The sequence below is a fragment of the Tamandua tetradactyla genome, chromosome 18 (assembly GCF_023851605.1).
Source record: "Tamandua tetradactyla isolate mTamTet1 chromosome 18, mTamTet1.pri, whole genome shotgun sequence".
NCBI lineage: Eukaryota > Metazoa > Chordata > Mammalia > Pilosa > Myrmecophagidae > Tamandua > Tamandua tetradactyla.
The window spans coordinates 47,453,650-47,473,683 of NC_135344.1; the positions used below are offsets into that span (position 1 = coordinate 47,453,650).

Consider the following 20,034-nt stretch of genomic DNA (forward strand, 5'->3'; position numbering starts at 1 on the left):
ATCTACTTCTGGCTGGTCCCTACGTATCATACAACACCATCTGTAAACCAGGCCTGAGTTTTCTCTTCCTCAGTCAACTGGCTATAAGGAACTCCCCAAGAGGCCATAGCTCTGGTCTGAGAAGGAGACGGTAATGTGACAGGTGTGAGGGACATGGGCATTTGAGCCACTTCCCCACGTAACTTACCTGTGCCTTTAGGACCTGCTTGAGACCTGTCTCTAATACACCATTTCCATTTTATGATGGAGTGCTGCTGTGCACACCCAACTTTATGGCTTACTGGGTCCAACAACACCCAGTTCATGATAGGCAGCTCTGTTCTCAGGGTAACTTGGTGGCCCATGGTTAAGCATTCAGTCTCTACTAAGGCCAATTAGCAAGCTAAAAGCTGTTTCTCAAAAGGAGAGTAGCTACCTGGGGATGGTAAGGCTTTGCTCCAAAATCCTAAGGGTCTGCATTGTGATTTTCCTATAGGGGACTGCCAAGAGCTCCAGACAGCATCCTCATTTGCCACTGACACTTCCAGCACCATTGGATCTGCTAGATCCTATGGCCCGAGTGGCAGACCAACTTGCACAGCAACCTGGATATGTCACAGAGCCTCCCCTTGTTCCGGTCCCTATTCAAAACTAGCAGATTTTCTGGTCACTCGGTAAATGGGCCAGAGTAGCATACCCAAATGAGGTATATGTTGTTTCAAAGATCCAAAGAGGCCAACTAGGTATTATACCTCTTTTTTGACCATAGGAGGGGACAGATATAGCAGCTTATCCTTTACCTTAGAAGTACTCTCTTGTCATGTCCCACACCACTGGGCACCTAGAAATTTCACTGAGGTGAATTTTTGTTGGATTTCTCTCCCATCCCCTGAGATGCAAATGCCTTACTACTAAGTCTAGAGTAGTTGCTACTTCTTGCTTTCTAGGTCTAATCAGCATAATATCACCAATATAATGGACCAGTGTGATATATTATGGGAAGGAGCTGACTGCAAACTGTTTCTGAAAGCTATTGAGAAAAAAGCATTTGCCATATCAATAGCTGCATACCAAGTACAAGGCAATGTGTTGATTTGTTCCAGAAATGATATCACATCTGAAACAGCAGCTGCAATTGGAATCACCACCTGGTTGAGTTTATGATAATCTATTGTTATTCTCCAAGTCCCACCTGTTTTTTGCACAGGCCAAATAGAAGTGTTGAATGGAAATGTGGTGGCAATCACCACCTCTGCATCCTTCCGTTTCTTAAGATAGGCACTAATCTCTGCAATCCCTCCAGAAATGTGGTATTTCTCCTGATTCAGTATTTTGCTAAGTAGGGGCAGTTCTAATGGCTTCCACTTGGCCTTTCCTACCATAATAGCCCTCACTCCATGAGTCAAAGAACCAATGTGGGGATTTTGCCAATTGCTGATTATGTTGATTCCAATTACACATTCTGAAATTGGAAAAATGACCATAGAATGGGTCAGGGGACCCATTGGACCCACTATGAGATGGACCTGAGCTAAAACTCCGTCAATCACCTGACCTCCATAAGTCCTTCCTCTGACTGGTGGACCAGAGTGACAGTTTGGGTCTCCTGGAACTAGTGTCTCTTTTGAGCCAGTGTCTAATAATCCCCCAAATGTCCCATCATTTCTTTTTCCCCAGTGCCCAATCACCCTGGTTAAAGGGCATGGGCCTCCTTGGGGAAGGCTGTGAGGAAGGTTAACAGTGCAAATTTTGGAGAATGTAAAAGGGTTGTTCTCCAAGGGTATCCAGCCCTGCCCTCATTTGAGGAGCTCTGGATCTGTAAACTATCTCAAATCTGGGAATTGATTAAGGGGCCATTATTCTCTGTTTTTGTAATTCCAGTTAGACTTCTGTTCACTTGACCTAGAATTCTTCTGCTTATACAGCTCAAACAAGAATTTAGTAGACTGCCCATCTATTTTATTTCTAGATACCCCATGATCTACTAACTAATGCCACAAGTCTCTGTGAGTCATATTATTTTGACTGCTTCTTTGAGGCTGCTGTCCATTATGTTGGCCACAACTACCTTGTCTATAGTAATTAACGGTTGCCACATAGTTTCTGCCAACTCAGGATCGGATCATCCCCATTGTGTTTAAGGATTCCAGTTCAGTGACAGTAGTTCCCACAGTACAGAGAAAGGTGACTACAGAGCTCTTCAAGGATGGTGAAGCTAGTCTCACAAATTTATTTCTCAAAGTTCTGGTGAAAGATGTGTCCTCTGGATGTTCCTGGGGTGTGTGAGCAGGTCTTCCATGATAAATCCACTCTAACATTCCCATCTCCCTAAGCCTCTGGATCCATCTTCTACATTATACCAGGGCAGTTCTGGCATTTCAACCTCAGATAATGTTGGCTATCTTTGGATCCATGTTTCAGCCAACCATCCAAACAAACTGTTAATGCCCTTTTTAATCCCCTGAGCTACATCACTGAATGCAGAATCTCTGCTTAGTGGGCCCATGTCAATAAATTCAGCTTGAACCAATTTTATATCCCTTCCACATTCCCACACAAATTCCCCTGATTTCTGTCTATTTAGATTGGAAAACTCATGCAGTTCTTTTGGAGTATAGTGTACCTCATCATGGGTCACACTTTGCACCCTACTTTTGGAAGCCTGTTGTGACTTTAGTCTAGTTATAAGTCTTGAAAGAAAGAGGGGTAGTGGGGGTAGGTCAATGAAAAGAAATAGAAGTGTCTTTCAAGCCAGTTACTTCAGGGCATTCCTTTGCAGTTTCATCTGGTGAAACAGAATTAGTCATTCCAGACAGAAGAGTGACAGTTGTTTCCCCCAAAAAAAGCTGGTTACAGGGTTAGCAGGCACTAAAGCGTTAATCTCATTAGGTGAATGTTGGATGGCAGACCCCCCCTGGGAAGACTGGAGGCTGGGAAGCTGTTTCCTCAAGGCAGGCTGGAGGTCCTGGACCTCTTTCCTCAGGGAAGTCCATTAGAGGCCTAGGTAACAAAGGCTCAGCAGATTCCAGAAATCCCATCTCCCCATTGCCTTCATTATCAAGCCATATATCACCATTCCATGTTTCAGGATCCCATTATTTATATCAACTGTGTTTTTTTTTTTTTTTTTTTTTGCATGGGCAGGCACCGGGAATCGAACCCAGTTCTCCAACATGGCAGGAGAGAACTCTACCACTGTGCCACCATTGCCTCCCCTCCAGGATCCCATTCTTTTCCAATCAAAGCCCTTACCTTAACGACAGACATTCTGCAAAGTTGAGAGTTTATGTTGTAAATCTGCTACTGACACAATGAGACTCTGTTTGGTTTTCAAAGATCTCAATTCTGTGACCAAAGGAAATAAGATTTTCTTTCAGGGCACACATGGAAACTTTTACATCATTCATCTGGTGCTTAAGGTGCAAATTTGAAGCCTTCAACTCATTCCTTTCCCTCATTTCTGTATCCAGCATTTCTCATCATTATACTTCTTAATTCCACAAAACTCCATAAAGATGTCAAAAACATTGTCATCCAGAGCCTTACCTCATATAAGCATACAATTAGAAGAATCTAATGGTGATATTTTGAGTATTGTTTTTTACCAACTCACCCCATGGACTGTTAATGCCATCTTGATTACTGGAAACAGAGTCATTAGTGCCTCTGAGTCTAGTCAGAATAGAAAATCAATTGTAAAAACCCATTTTTTAAGGTTGTGGTTCTCAAGAATCACTCCTGGTACCAAGCTTTGTTAGTCAGGGTTCTCTAGAGAGGCAGAAACAACAGGAGAGATCTGTAAATATGAGGTTCATAAAGGTGTCTCACACAACTGTGGGAATGGAAGAGTCCAAAATCCATATGGCAGGCTGTGAAGCTGGTAGCATTGATGAAGATTCTGGACAATCCTTATAGGAGAGGCTCACTGGCTGACTAAGCAATGAAAGAATCTCTCTTTCTCCTTTAAAACCTTCAACTGATTGAGTTATCTCATTGAGGGAAACACACCTTCGTTCATCACAGATGTAATTAGCTACAGATGCAATCAACTGATCGATGATTTAGTATACCAGCCTTCCAGTTTATCACCCAGCCATAAAATATCCTTGCAGCAATGGTCAGGTCAGTGCTTGCCTGATCAAACAACTGGGCATAATCACATGACCAAGTTGACACCCGAACCTAACCATCACATATCCAGTTCATTTTTTTCCATCTTTCTTGCTATTTGTTCTTTTGTGTAGTCTAGTTCAATTATTCTCTCTTCTAGCTTACTTATTCTTCCTTCTGCTTCTTCTAATCTGCTATTTTGTGTCTCCAATATATTTCTAATTTGGTCTACTGTATCCTTCATCTCTGATATCTGCCACTTTTCTATTTAATCTTTTAAATTCTTCTTTCTGTTATTCTAGTGCCTCCCCAATATCCTTTGTGTTTTTCTATTGTAAGATTCCATTGTGTTTTCTATTGTCTTTCATTCCCATAAATTCTGCCATTTGTTTTTTCAAGCTTCTGAGTTCTTCTTTATTGTTATCCAATGTCATCTTTATAGCCTTCATCTCTTTTGCCATATCTTCCCTCAACTCATTGATTTGATTTTTTACTTGATTTGCCATGTTCAATTGAACATTAATTAGTTGTTTCAGCTCCTGTAATTCATTCAAGATTTTAGTTTGTTCCTTTGACTGGGCCATATCTTTGTTTTTCCTGGTATAACTCATAATTTTTTGTTGATGTCTTGGCATCTGATTTCCTTGAGTAATTTATTCTGGAGGTCATTTTCACTTTTTACTTAGGGTTTTCTTATTGTTTGGTTTTATTCTCTATCTGTTCTTTAGCACTCAGTACAACTTATTCTAATTCTCTAGCATAGTTTCTATTTAACTGTTCAGTTTTCCAGCTCTTGTTTTTCTGGTTCTTACCCTGCCAAAATGGAATCTTTTTTTTTAGGATGGTCTCCCAGATATCATTGACCCTAGTCAGGTTTTCCCAGACAAGACAAGCCTAGGAGGAGGAGGAGGGTGTAATCAGTGTCAAGTTTCCAGTTCTGTGGTGTGATCTCGGCTCTTCCACCTGTTCCAGACTGACTGGTGTATGATGTGTGTCTGGTCATGGAAGCCCCCCAAACAGGTGTTCCAGATAGTTCCTGGCTATTTACTAGTTGCTCTAGAGGGAAAACTAAATTCCACACCTCCTTACCCTGCTGTCTTGCCCTGCCTATGTTTTTTTAAACTTTCAAAGTTTCCTTTATGCTCTCCCATTGTCTTAATATACTTTATCCCTTCAGCCATATTTTACTTCATCTTGAATTTAGAAGATTCGTTTGAACATCATTGATTAGTTGTTTCAAATTCCGTGTTCCTTCTAAAGTTTTAATTTGTTCATTTAACTGGGTCATATATTCCTAAAGGACTTTTAATTTTTTGCTGATGTCTAGGCATCTGATTATCTTGATGAGTTGACTCTGGAAGTCAGTTTCTATCTCTTGCCTAGGCTTTTATTGTTGATTGGCTTTGTGTTAAGCCTTTTCTTTGACAGTCAGTTCAACTTATTCTAGACCTTTAGAATTGCCCATGTTTGATCAGATTTTTACAGCTCTTATTCTTCTGATTATTGCCCTGGGTATGTGGTACAGTTTTTAAGATTGCACTGTTTGTGCAATTGTTTTACCTCCAGGAGAAATCTTCCTTTTCTCTATTCCTTCTCTAGGAATTTTGATCTATCCCACTGTTTTTGTTTTGCCTGTCCTTCATTGCCCTTTGCTACTTTTGGTTGGAGGTCAAACTCTTGGAGAAGAGCCACTCTGTAGAGCATTTTCCCAAACCAGTATTTTCCAACCAAAACAGGGCCAGGGACCCACAAAGGAGGAACAGACTGGCTCCAAAGAGCTCTGGGTAGAGAGTCAGGAAAGATGTCAAAAGCTGTTTTGATGACTCCCCAAAGCTGCACTTTCCTGTCTTGCCCAGCAGATGATGTATTTCAGCAAACAGTTCCCTGCAGCTTTAAGGAAGTATTGTGTCTTTAAACGTCCACTGTTTCTGCTCCTTGAAACAATGGCTGCCCCTGTCTGTGGCAGGCTGACACAGAAGCTCAGAGCCAGGGCCCAGCAATCTGATTCACCATCCAAAAGCCATGATTAGTGCTCAGCCATGCCCCACCCTGTTCTAAGGAAGAAGGCTTCCACATCTATTTTAGTTTGTTAAAGCTTCCAGAATGCAATATACCAGATATATACCTTATATAAAGCGAATTTATTAACTTGCAAGTTTACAGTTCTAAGGCTGTGAAAATATCCTAATTAGGGTACCAACAAGAGGTTACCTACACTCAAGAAAGGCTGTTGCCATCCAGAACACCCCTGTCAGCTCAGAAGGCATGTGGCTGGCATCTGCTGGTCTCTTGCTCCTGGGCTCTGTTGCTTTCAGCCTCTGTTTCCTATGGGGGTTCCTCATTTGGGGCTCTGTGTGACTGGGACTGGGTTTTATCTCTTGGTTCCCTTGGCTCTCTCCTGGTTCTGGCTTGCTTAGCATCTCTTGGGAAGGGATATGGCAATGTCTGCTGGGCTCTGCCTCTCTCTCTCTGTCTAGGCATCTGCTCTCTCTGTCAGCACTCCAAGCATCTCCTTCCATGTCTCTTTCAGCTCTGAAGCTACTATTCTTCAAGCATCGGCATCTAAGGTTTCTCCCAAATGTTTCCCCTTTTAAAGTACTCTAGTAAACTAATCAAGACCCACTTTGAATGGGCGAAGTCACTTCTCCATATAACCAAAAGGTCACACTCACAACTGGATGTGCCACATCTCTGTGCAGATCATCTAATCAAAAGGTCTTCTACCCGTTGAATGAGGATTAAGAGAACATGGAAAAATATTTTCAAACCAGCACAACATCCCTGTTTCTCAAGAAGAGTTGGCCAGAGACTGGAACCCGAGGTGGCTCGCCCTAAGAATGGGGGATGGGTGTTGGCTGCCACCACAGAGCAAGGTAATCACAATTCTTTACCGTAGCTTCTCAGCCTCTTCCTCTTGCTCCCCACTGGATGCTGTACAGTGCTCCCCTGGCCTCTGGAGCCTCAGAACAGTTTTTTTCAGACAGTTCCTGCCTGTCTACTAGCTGTTTTAGAGGAGGAATGATTCCTGGAGCTCCCTACTCCACCACCTTCCCAGTTTCCCCCCCAGGCCAGTTTTATTTCCCTGCTTCCTAGCACCTCCATTTCACTGGGCCAGTACTCCCTTGAGACTCTGTGAGTTCAGTTTGGAGATGCCAGGCTGTGGAGATTTGGGGTGCTGTTGGTGTCCCTATTCGGGCCCCTTGACTTGAGGGGGCTTGAAATAGACTGCTTGGGAAGCATGTGGCCTTGGACTCTTAAAACACCCAGTACTCTGGTCCTACCTGTAGGCAGGTACTACATAGAGAGCTACCCCAAATCATGCTTGGCAAGCAATGGGAGTCTTGTGATAGTTTAGCGCTTGGAAGAAGTGGTAGAAAAATATGAGCATATTGAAAAAAATAATATGGTAAAATAGAAAAAGAGAACAATGTCTATTTTCCAGGAACATTTGAATAATAGCATATTGAGAAGAAACTGAAGCCTGTGGTCCTGTGCCAGGAAGCTGGGAGTAGAAAGCAGTTACACCAGGACCCCAGGTCCTCAGCTTTGGTTCTTCCATTCTAACCTGCTAACCCCAGAAACCCCCACCTGGTCTCCCAGGGTCACCTCCTGGGTCTCCAGCTCTAAGCTTCAGGCCCCTGCTCCTCGATTCCATTGAATTTTCCCAATAATTTTATTCTGTCATAAAATGCATATGCTTTTTTGATCATCCAATATATATTTTGTAGTGAAAATATGTATAATAATTAAAATAAAAACTTAAAAATTTTCCTGTGACCATAATGCCTACATTGATTGTTTTGAAAGCAAATAAAAGTAGAAGTACATTATTGGAAATGCATTCTTAATTTTCCTGTTTTAGTAATTTTAATAATGGCTTAACAAAATGTATGATACATAAAATGGCATATCACTGTAATAAATTACACACTGCAAATAATTGTAATCTTAATTCAGTCAAGAAGTAGTTTGATACTTGGAACATAATGATCATGAGAATATTTTTTAAGTTTTTAATTTCAGTTGTTTGATGATATATTCCTTTGGGATCTTTGAAATAAAATTGGAGGGAATTCAAAGAATTGAATCAATTGCTGTAATAAATCTCTTTTCATTCCCATCTATTCTTTTATGTGAACAAGGGTACTTAGTACTTACATCGATAAAATGCAAAGTAGGAATAGAATTGTTATTGAACTCTGTCTCATTGCAGCAATAAGTATTATCCACACATGAATACATGATCTAATTAAAAAAAGAAAGCCAGCTGGGGTGGAAGGCTGATTGGGGCTAACTCAGGTGGGCATTCCTGGCTGGGTTAAAATAGCATTCTCAAGAGACTGGCACCTACGGAGGGTGCATTTCCCAGACACAACCACAAGGGGATGTGGGGGACCAGAAGTGGTCCCTGGAAGACGGTGGAGAACTGGCCAGATCAAGGCAGACAGGCCGGAGTCTCTGGGGACTCTGGGGGCCAAATCCCAGTGTGGTATCCACCTCGGAAGAAAAGGAGCCAGGGGCATCCATTCATTGAGCAAACCTCTACTAACTCTCTACATGTACCAGGAACAGTGTCAGCAGGCAGGGCATTCTCTGAGTTGAACAGGCAGGGAGTTCTTTAGTCAAGCAAGCAGGGTGTTCTCTTAGTCAAGAAGGCTCATGAAATCAACAATTACAGCATGACGTGACGAGGGCTTCCTCTTCATTCCATGTGGCTTGTAGTAAGACTTGCTGTTCTATTTTCTTTAGAAGTGTTTTAGCTAGTTTTGGTCCTTTGGTCTTCCATAGGAATTTTCAAATCAACTTAAGTTCCACAAAAAAATTCTGTGGGAATTTTGATTGTCATTATTTTGAAAGTATGGAATTATTTGGGGGTCAATACTGAATTTTCCTTCCATGGGCATGGTGTATTTCTTTGTTTCTTTAGGTTTTATATCCTTTAGTAAAATTTTATAACTTTTTTTCCGTAGGGATTTTGGACATTTTTTATTAGATTTGTTCCTAGATACTTTATGGTTTTGCTATTTTTAAAAAATCGTATCTATAAATTGAAATATAGGAGTTTTATAATCTCATTCTTGTATCTAGCAAAGTTGCTGAACTCTTTTATTATTTCTAATAGTTTGTTGATTTTCTTGGTGAATCTTTATGAAGATAATCATGTTAGAATAATAATAGTATTTTTTTTCCTTCCAAGCATTTTCCTAGTTTTTTTTTTTTTTTTTTTTTTGCATTAGCTAGGATCCTAGGATAATGTTGGTTGGATAATGTCCTGGTTCAAAAGGTTAGCTTTAAATACTGTACAACAAAAAATAATATATGGTTTAGGAGATTGGTTAATGCTGTACAACAGATTAAGGAATCTCATCTAATTCTGATTTAAAAAGTGTGTTTATCATCAATAAATGTTGAACATTATCAAATGATTTTTCTGAGTTTATTGAGATGAGCGTATGTTTATTTTTAAATTATTTGTTAATGTAGTGAATTATATTAATAGATTTGCTATATCACGAAGCATCCTCATTAGCGTTACTGAGATAGACCGCATTTGATCAGGTTGTAAGTGTGAAAGGCAGCACCATGCTCCTCCCCCTTTCCTTCCAGAGTGTCCCTAGTCTCTGGAGTCTGCAAATGTGCTACCTTACATGACAAAAGGAGCTTTGCAAATGGAATTAAGGTTACAGGCCTTAATGTGGAGATTATCCTTGATTATCCAGGTGGGCCCAATATAATTACGTGAGTCTCTAAAAATGGAGGAAGAGTGAAAAGTGGGTCAGAGAGATGTACTTGGGAAAGACTTGTCCTGTGGGTGCAGGCCTTGGAGACGGTGAAGAGGGCCAGGGGTCAGGGAATGCGGGCAGCCTCCAGTGGCTGGGAAGCCCCCCTGCACTCTCCACCCCCCCACCCCCACCACCCCCACCCCGCTCAGAGCAGCGAGAAAACGGGCCCCTGGTGCTCCACCTGGAAGGAACTGAATTCTACCAACAATCTGAAGGAGCAGGAAGTGCATTTTCCCTTGGAGCTTCGAGAAAGGAACATAGTTTTGTGGATATCTTAATTTTAGCCCAGTGAGATCATACCGGATTTCTGACTTACACCTATGTGATAAAATATATTTATTTTGTTTTAAGCCACTAAATTGGTGGTAATTTGTTATGGCAGCAGTAGAAAACTAATACACACACACTTATCCACATTGCTGGATTCAGTTATTTAGCTTTCATTTTTTTGCATATTTGTTCATAAGTAAGTTTGACCTATAATTTCTTCTTCTTGTCTAGTTTACTATCACAATTACACTGACTTTATAGAATGAATTGAGGGAATTCCCTCTTTTTCTACTTTCTGAAGCTGTTTGAGAATATTCCTTGAATTTTTGCTATAACAGTTGTAAAATTACCTGGATCTGGTATAATTTTTTGGAATTGGATTCTCATTTTTATTATAGTAATGTAATAAGTACACATTTAAAAAATCAAATGATATCACCAACCATAATAAAAATCATTCATATTGTATCCCATCCTGCCCTGGAATCACTTCCCTTCAATTTTTTACCTGATATTTCTGATGTTCACCTTCAGATTTCTAAATAAGTGCTGTGTTAATTTATTGTTGCAGTTGCAACAAATTCCACAAACGTTGTGGCTTAAAACAACAGAAATTTATTCTCTTACAGTTGCCGAGGTTAGGAGTCCAAAATGAGTGTTAAGGGGCTACAATCGAGGAGTCGGCAGACCTGGTCCCTAGTGCAGGCTGCAGGGGAGAAGCCATTGCTTGCCTGTTCTACTTCTAGGTGTCGCTGGCACTGCGTGGCTCCTGGCTGCGTTACTACTCCAATGCCTGCTTCCATTGTCACATTGCTTTCTCCGCTACTGTAGTCAAATCTCCTTCTACCTCCCTCTTAGAATAACACTTGTGATTATTAGGGTTTACCTGGACAATCAGATGCCCTCCACATCTCAAGATTCTAACTCAATCAGACCTGCAAAGTTCCTTTTGCCATTATGAGGTAACAGTCACAGGGTCCAGGGATTAGGAAAGGGTATCTTTGGGGACCATTACTGAGTTTGCCCCATTTAGCTTTTCTAATATTTCTTGATTTTTCAGTTTTAGAATTTACGGATTGATTTCCTACTATGGTAAATGACTATTTGGTTCTCTAACCTCACCCCTCCCAACACACACACACCCTGCAGAATCCCTTTCTTCCATCTTCTCAACTGTTATATTGTCCTTTTAAATTAAATTGATATTCAGTAGAGTATTATGACAAGGTAAATATTATTCATGATTGAACCAACAATGGACTATGCTTGTATTTCCTTTCTCATATAATGATGTATTTTCCTGTTTCTTAGCTTTCTATATGGTTATCAGAAAGTCAGTCCCAAACTCTATTATAGAATTGAAAATCTGCTCTCAACAGATCAAATGCATCAGATATGATATAACACCACTTTTTTTTCTTGGAGACATTCCCACTTCTACCTCTGTCCCCCAATTCTCCTGGTCCAACCTGGTCTTAGCTCCCTGACCTGCTGCATAGTTGCATCTGGGGACCCATCTCCACATCACCCTGAGGGGCATCCTGTCCCTCTCCTGAGCTGGAGCACAGGTCTTGGGTCTCCTCCACTGTTTGGGTGGAACACATCCTCCTTAGCTTCCCATGAAAGGGTGCCAGGCGAAGTCTTTGGTCTCTGCTAGGTCCAGATGCTGATTTATAGGAGATGGAGAGGACTGAAACCTTGAATCAGTCAGCAAAACAATCTAGAACTTGGGGAATGTTACAGGTCACATAGTCCAGTTCCTTCAACAGGTAAATTGCAAGAGAAAAAAGCATTTGCAAGAAAATAATTTGCAAAGAAAATAGATGGAGGGAAAAAATATATAGATTAAAATACTTAAAGAACAAACCTTTTACAAAGTGTGGTCCCTACATAGATCCTGATTCAAACAAAGTACTTTTTTTCAAAATGTGTGACATTTGTGACCATATGAAATTTGAACATTGGATCTATGGTGACATTGTCTTTATCTTTTAAAGAAAAACACTGTTAGGATGTCTGAATTGCTCCAAATAATACAGGACAGAGGTATGGAGAGAGGGTGTAGATGAGACAAGATTGGCTATTATGCTGGTTTGGAACTCTATGTACCCCAGAAAATCATTTACTTAAAGCTAACTCATTCCTTGGGTGTGGACCCACTGTAAATAGGATCTTTTGATGAGGTACCTTCAGTTAAGGTGTGACCCACCTCATTCATGGTGGGACTTAATCCTCTTACTAGATTCCTTTATAAGAGAATGAAATTCAGATGAAGAGGGAGAAAGCCACAGAAGCAAGAAGCTGAAAGCAATGAAACCCAGAAGAGAAGGGAGAGACCAACAGATGCCACCATGTGCCTTGCCATGCGACAAAGGAGTCCAGGACCACCGGTAGCTGATCTTCAGAAAGACAGCATTATTTTGATAATGCCTTGATTTGGACATTTTCACAACCTCACTACTGTAAGCTCATAAGCTAATAAATTCCCATTGTTAAAAATCAACCCATTTCTGGTATATTGCTTTTGGCAGCCATGAAAGGGTAATTGTTGAACTTGGGTGATAAATAACATGGGATTTTATTATAATCTCTACTCGTAAAAATGTTGAAAATTTCCACAATAATTGTTTGTTTTTTTTTTTTAACGAGGAACAACATTAAGAAGTTATTGTTCTATTCCCATTCTTGAGTGAGAACTCAGCTGGATTTGAGTTCTAGGATGAAATTTCTTCTTCCGAAGGAATTTTGAAGGAGTGTCTCCATTGTCATATTCTAACCCATTGGCATCCTCTAACCCACTTATCACAGATAAGTGATACTGGTTATTCACGTTATGCATCTTTGGCAGTAGAGAGATCCAAGTCCTTTCTAATCCTGATCCTTTGTTGTATGTCATCTGTTTCCCCTTTCTTTAAGCTTTTAAGCTCTTTTTTATTACTTTTGTTTTGTAATTTAAAAAATCACATGCTTTGCTGTGGGTCTTTTTCTTCTTTGTTTATTGTACTGAGAATTCAAAGGGCCCATTTAATCTAGAAAGTTCCACTTTAAAAAGTATATATTTTTCTTTGATAGTTTTTCCTACCATTTCCTTCTTCCTAGAATTCCTGTAATTGGATGTTGAACTGATTCCATTTTTATCAGGATCACATTCAATTTATGGATAAAATTGGGAGAATTCATATCTTTTAGAAAGTAGATTTTACTGTTTTGAGCATTTATTTCCATTTATTTATTTCTTTTAGTTCTGTCAATAGAGTTTTAAATTTCTTTAATCCTACACATTTTTTTTAAATTTTTTTATTAATCAAAAAAAAAGAAAAGAAATTAACACAACATTTAGAAATCATTCCATTCTAAAAATGCACTCAGTAATTCTTAGTATCATCACATAGATGTATGATCATCATTTCTTAGTACATTTGCATCAATTTAGGAAAAGAACTAGCAAAACAGCAGAAAAAGATATAGAATGTTAATATAGAGAAGAGAATTAAAATAATAATACTAATAAAATATATATATATATAAAAAGGAAAAAGAAAAAAAACAAAAACAAAAGATACAAACACACAAACAAACAAACAAAAAACCATATTTCAGGTGCAGCTTCATTCAGTGTTCCAACCTAGTTACATTACACTTAGGTATTATTGTGCTGTCCATTTTTGAGTTTTTGTATCTAGTCCTGTTGCACAGTCTGTATCCCTTCAGCTCCAATTACCCATTATCTTACCCTGTTTCTAACTCCTGCTGGTCTCTGTTACCAATGATATATTCCAAGCTGATTCTCGAATGTCGGTTCACATCAGTGGGACCTTACAGTATTTGTCCTTTAGTTTTGGGCTAGACTCACTCAGCATAATGTTCTCGAGGTCCATCCATGTTATTACATGCTTCATAAGTTTAGTCTGTCTTAAAGCTGCATAATATTCCATCGTAGGTATACGCCACAGTTTGTTTAGCCACTCGTCTGTTGATGAACATTTTGGCTGTTTCCATCTCTTTGCAATTGTAGATAATGCTGCTATAAACACTGGTGTGCAAATGTGCATCTGTGTCTTTGCCCTTAAGTCCTTTGAGTAGATACCTAGCAGTGGTATTGCTGGGTCGTAATCCATTCTGCCATTCTATGTCTTTTGATTGGGAAATTCAGTCCATTAACTTTTAGTATTATTACTGTTTGGATAATATTTTCCTCTACCATTTTGGCTTTTGTATTATATATATCATATCTGATTTTCCTTCTTTCTACACTTTACTCCATACCTCTCTCTCTGTCTTTTTATATCTGACTCTAGTGCTCCCTTTAGTATTTCTTGCAGAGCTGGTCTCTTGGTCACAAATTCTCTCAGTGACTTTTTGTCTATAAATGTTTTAATTTCTCCCTCATTTTTGAAGGACAATTTTGCTGGATATAGGAGTCTTGGTTGGCAGTTTTTCTCTTTTAGTAATTTAAATATATCATCCCACTGTCTTCTAGCTTCCATGGTTTCTGCTGAGAAATCTACACATAGTCTTATTGGGTTTCCCTTGTATGTGACAGATTGTTTTCCTCTTGCTGCTTTCAAGATCCTCTCTTTCTCTTTGACCTCTGACATTCTAACTAGTAAGTGTCTTGGAGAACGCCTATTTAGGTCTCTTCTCTTTGGGGTGTGCTGCACTTCTTGGATCTGCAAATTTAGGTCTTTCATAAGAGTTGGGAAATTTTCAGTGATAATTTCTTCCATTAGTTTTTCTCCTCCTTTTCCCTTCTCTTCTCCTTCTGGGACACCCACAACACGTATATTTGTGTGCTTCATATTGTCATTCAGTTCCCTGATCCCCTGCTCAAGTTTTTCCATTCTTTTCCCTATAGTTTCTGTTTCTTTTTGGAATTCAGATGTTCCATCCTCCAGTTCACTAATTGTAGCTTCTGTCTCTTTAGATCTACCATTGTAGGTATCCATTGTTTTTTCCATTTTTTCTTCTTTGTCCTTCACTCCCATAAGTTCTGTGATTTGTTTTTTCAGATTTTCTATTTCTTCTTTTTGTTCAGCCCATGTCTTCTTCATGTCCTCCCTCAATTTATTGATTTGGTTTTTGAAGAGTTTTTCCATTTCTGTTCGTATATTCAGCATTAGTTGTCTCAGCTCCTGTATCTCATTTGAACTATTGGTTTGTTCCTTTGACTGGGCCATATCTTCAATTTTCCGAGCGTCATCCATTATTTTCTGCTGGTGTCTGGGCATTTGATCAGATTTCCCTGGGTGTGGGACCCAGCTGGTTGAAAGGTTTTTCTGTGAAATCTCTGGGCTCTGTGTTTCTTTTCCTGCCCAGTAGGTGGCGCTCGTGGCGCTCGTCTGTCTGCACGGCAGTCGGCCCGGGAAACCGCGCATGGAGGCGGGGGTCGCTGGCCGCCGCGGCTTGGGAGAGTGCCGGTCCTAATTGCCCAGCTGGCCCGAAACGCCAAGCGTGAGGGGAGGGCCCCGCTATCCAACGTTCCCAGTCAGACCGGGGAGCCACGTGCGTGGAGGAGACCCCAGTCGCCAGCCACCCCGGCCGGGAAAACGCGCGCCCCTCGGGTATCTCACCGCAGCGGATTCTCCCTGCCCGTTCAGCTGTTCCAGAATTGGGTACGCTGTCTTTTTGGTCTCTGTCGTGACTCCGGGAGCTGTTTCATATTGTTTCTGTTTCTTTAGTTGCTTTTCTGGAGGAGGAACTAAGACCCGCGCGTCTTACTAAGCCGCCATCTTCTCCGGAAGTCCAATCCTACACATTTTTAATAATTTTGTTCTCAGCAAACTTTTACTTTTTTGTGGGTCATTTTGAAATAGGATATTTTACTCTGTTATTCTGTTATATTTGTTAACTGATCATATAGGAAAGTTATTTATTTTGTTTATTAATTTTCTAATGTTTGTCAAATTCTCTTATCATGTATAATAGTTTTTAGGTTATTTTTTCCAGGTATATATACATATATATTTTTTATTTTTTTATTAATTAAAAAAATAACAAACAAAACATTAAGATATCATTCCATTCTACATATACGATCAGTAATTCTTAATATCATCACATAGTTGCATATTCATCATTTCTAGAACATTTGCATCGATTTAGAAAAAAATAAAAAAAACAACAGAAAAAGAAATAAAACGATAACAGAAAAAAAGAGATTATACATGCCATACCCCTTACCCCTCGCTTTCATTTACCACTAGCACTTCAAACTAAATTTATTTTTAACATTTGTTCCCCCATTATTTATTTATTTATTTATTTTTTTATTAATTAAAAAAAGTAACACAACATTTAGAAATCATTCCATTCTACATTTGCAATCAATAATTCTTAATATCATCACATAGATGTATGATCATCATTTCTTAGTACATTTGCATCGATTTAGGAAAAGAACTAGCAAAACAACAGAAAAAGATATAGAATGATAATATAGAGAAAAAAAATAATAAATTATATATATAAAAAAACAAAACAAACAAACAAACAAAAAACTATAGCTCAGATGTAGCTTCATTCAGTGTTTTAACAAAATTACATTACAATTAGGTAGTATTGTGCTGTCCATTTTTGAGTTTTTCCATCTAGTCCTGTTGCACAGTCTGTATCCCTTGAGCTCCAATTACCCATTATCTTACCCTGTTTCTAACTCCTGCTGATCTCTGTTATCAATGACATATTCCAAGTTTATTCTCGAATGTCGGTTCACATCAGTGGGACCATACAGTACTTGTCCTTTAGTTTTTGGTTAGACTCACTCAGCATAATGTTCTCTAGGTCCATCCATGTTATTACATGCTTCATAAGTTTAGTCTGTCTTAAAGCTGCATAATATTCCATCGTATGTATATACCACAGTTTGTTTAGCCACTCATCTGTTGATGGACATTTTGGCTGTTTCCATCTCTTTGCAATTGTAAATAACGCTGCTATAAACATTGGTGTGCAAATGTCCGTTTGTGTCTTTGCCCTTAAGTCCTTTGAGTAGATACCTAGCAATGGTATTGCTAGGTCGTATGGCAATTCTATATTCAGCTTTTTGAGGAACCACCAAACTGCCTTCCACAGTGGTTGCGCCATTTGACATTCCCACCAACAGTGGATAAGTGTGCCTCTTCGCATCCTCTCCAGCACTTGTCATTTTCTGTTTTGTTGATAATGGCCATTCTGGTGGGTGTGAGATGATATCTCATTGTGGTTTTGATTTGCATTTCTCTAATGGCCAGGGACATTGAGCATCTCTTCATGTGCCTTTTGGCCATTTGTATTTCCTCTTCTGAGAGGTGTCTGTTCAAGTCTTTTTCCCATTTTGTAATTGGGTTGGCTGTCTTTTTGTTGTTGAGTTGAACAATCTCTTTATAAATTCTGGATACTAGACCTTTATCTGACATGTCGTTTCCAAATATTGTCTCCCATTGTGTAGGCTGTCTTTCTACTTTCTTGATGAAGTTCTTTGATGCACAAAAGTGTTTAATTTTGAGGAGCTCCCATTTATTTATTTATTTCTTCAGTGCTCTTGCTTTAGGTTTAAGGTCCATAAAACCGCCTCCAATTGTAAGTTTCATAAGATATCTCCCTACATTCTCCTCTAACTGTTTTATGGTCTTAGACCTAATGTTTAGATCTTTGATCCATTTTGAGTTAACTTTTGTATAGGGTGTGAGATACGGGTCCTCTTTCATTCTTTTGCATATGGATATCCAGTTCTCTAGGTACCATTTATTGAAGAGACTGTTCTGTCCCAGGTGAGTTGGCTTGACTGCCTTATCAAAGATCAAATGTCCATAGATGAGAGGGTCTATATCTGAGCACTCTATTCGATTCCATTGGTCGATATATCTATCTTTATGCCAGTACCATGCTGTTTTGACCACTGTGGCTTCATAATATACCTTAAAGTCAGGCAGCGTGAGACCTCCAGGTTCGTTTTTTTTCCTCAAGATACTTTTAGCAATTCGGGGCACCCTGCCCTTCCAGATAAATTTGCTTATTGGTTTTTCTATTTCTGAAAAATAAGTTGTTGGGATTTTGATTGGTATTGCATTGAATCTGTAAATCAATTTAGGTAGGAGTGACATCTTAACTATATTTAGTCTTCCAATCCATGAACACGGTATGCCCTTCCATCTATTTAGGTCTTCTGTGATTTTTTTTAACAGTTTTTTGTAGTTTTCTTTGTATAGGTTTTTGTCTCTTTAGTTAAATTTATTCCTAGGTCTTTTATTCTTTTAGTTGCGATTGTAAATAGAATTTGTTTCTTGATTTCCCCCTCAGCTTATTCATTGCTGGTGTATAGAAATGCTACAGATTTTTGAATGTTGATCTTGTAACCTGCTACATTGCTGTACTCATTTATTAGCTCTAGTAGTTTTGTTTTGGGTTTTTCCGGGTTTTTGACATATAGTATCATATCGTCTGCAAACAGTGATAGTTTTACTTCTTCCTTTCCAATTTTGATGCCTTGTATTTCTTTTTCTTGTCTAATTGCTCTGGCTAGAACCTCCAACACGATGTTGAATAATAGTGGTGATAATGGACATCCTTGTCTTGTTCTGATCTTCGGGGGAAAGTTTTCAATTTTTCCCCATTGAGGATGATATTAGCTGTGGGTTTCTCATATATTCCCTCTATCATTTTAAGGAAGTTCCCTTGTATTCCTATCTTTTGAAGTGTTTTCAACAGGAAAGGATGTTGAATCTTGTCAAATGCCTTCTCTGCATCAATTGAGATGATCATGTGATTTTTCTGCTTTGATTTGTTGATATGGTGTATTACATTAATTGATTTTCTTATGTTGAACCATCCTTGCATACCTGGGATGAATCCTACTTGGTCATGATGTATAATTCTTTTAATGTGTTGTTGGATACGATTTGCTAGAATTTTATTGAGGATTTTTGCATCTATATTCATTAGAGAGATTGGTCTGTAGTTTTCTTTTTTTGTAATATCTTTGCCTGGTTTTGGTATGAGGGTGATGTTGGCTTCATAGAATGAATTAGGTAGCTTTCCCTCTGCTTTGATTTTTTTGAATAGTTTGAGGAGAGTTGGTACTAATTCTTTCTGGAATGTTTGGTAGAATTCACATGTGAAGCTGTCTGGTCCTGGACTTTTCTTTTTAGGAAGCTTTTGAATGACTGATTCAATTTATTTACTTGTGATTGGTTTGTTGAGGTCATCTATTTCTTCTTGAGAGAAAGTTGGTTGTTCATATCTTTCCAGGAACCCGTCCATTTCATCTAAATTGTTGTACTTATTAGCGTAAAGTTGTTCATAGTATCCTGTTATTACCTCCTTTATTTCTGTGAGGTCAGTAGTTATGTCTCCTCTTCCATTTCTGATCTTATTTATTTGCATCCTCTCTCTTCTTCTTTTTGTCAATCTTGATAGGGGCCCATCAATCTTATTGATTTTCTCATAGAACCAACTTCTGGTCTTATTGATTTTCTCTATTGTTTTCATGTTTTCAATTTCATTTATTTCTGCTCTAATCTTTGTTATTTCTTTCCTTTTGCCTGCTTTGGGGTTAGTTTGCTGTTCTTTCTCTAGTTCTTCCAAGTGGACAGTTAATTCCTGAATTTTTGCCTTTTCTTCTTCTCTGAGATAGGCATTTAGGGCAATAATTTTCCCTCTTAGCACTGCCTTTGCTGCGTCCCATAGGTTTTGATATGTTGTGTTTTCGTTTTCATTCGCCTCGAGATATTTACTAATTTCTCTTGCAATTTCTTCCTTGACCCACTCGTTGTTTAAGAGTGTGTTGTTGAGCCTCCACGTATTTGTGAATTTTCTGGCACTCCGCCTATTATTGATTTCCAACTTCATTCCTTTATGATCCGAGAAAGTGTTGTGTATGATTTCAATCTTTTTAAATTTGTTAAGACTTGCTTTC

General features: G+C 39.0%; 2 long non-coding RNA genes across 2 annotated transcripts in view; one reads left to right on the plus strand and one right to left on the minus strand.

Annotated features, from left to right (window-relative positions):
- The window catches only part of LOC143662156 (uncharacterized), a 35,553-nt gene extending 24,510 nt beyond the window's left edge, over positions 1 to 11,043 (minus strand). The window contains exons 1-2 of the long non-coding RNA XR_013165185.1: positions 10,770 to 11,043; positions 3,232 to 3,324 (exon numbers count right to left, since the gene is read on the minus strand). This is a non-coding gene — a long non-coding RNA (uncharacterized LOC143662156). The remainder of the gene's footprint in view (positions 1 to 3,231; positions 3,325 to 10,769) is intronic.
- The window catches only part of LOC143662155 (uncharacterized), a 55,515-nt gene that overhangs the window by 8,493 nt on the left and 26,988 nt on the right, over positions 1 to 20,034 (plus strand). The window lies entirely within an intron of this gene.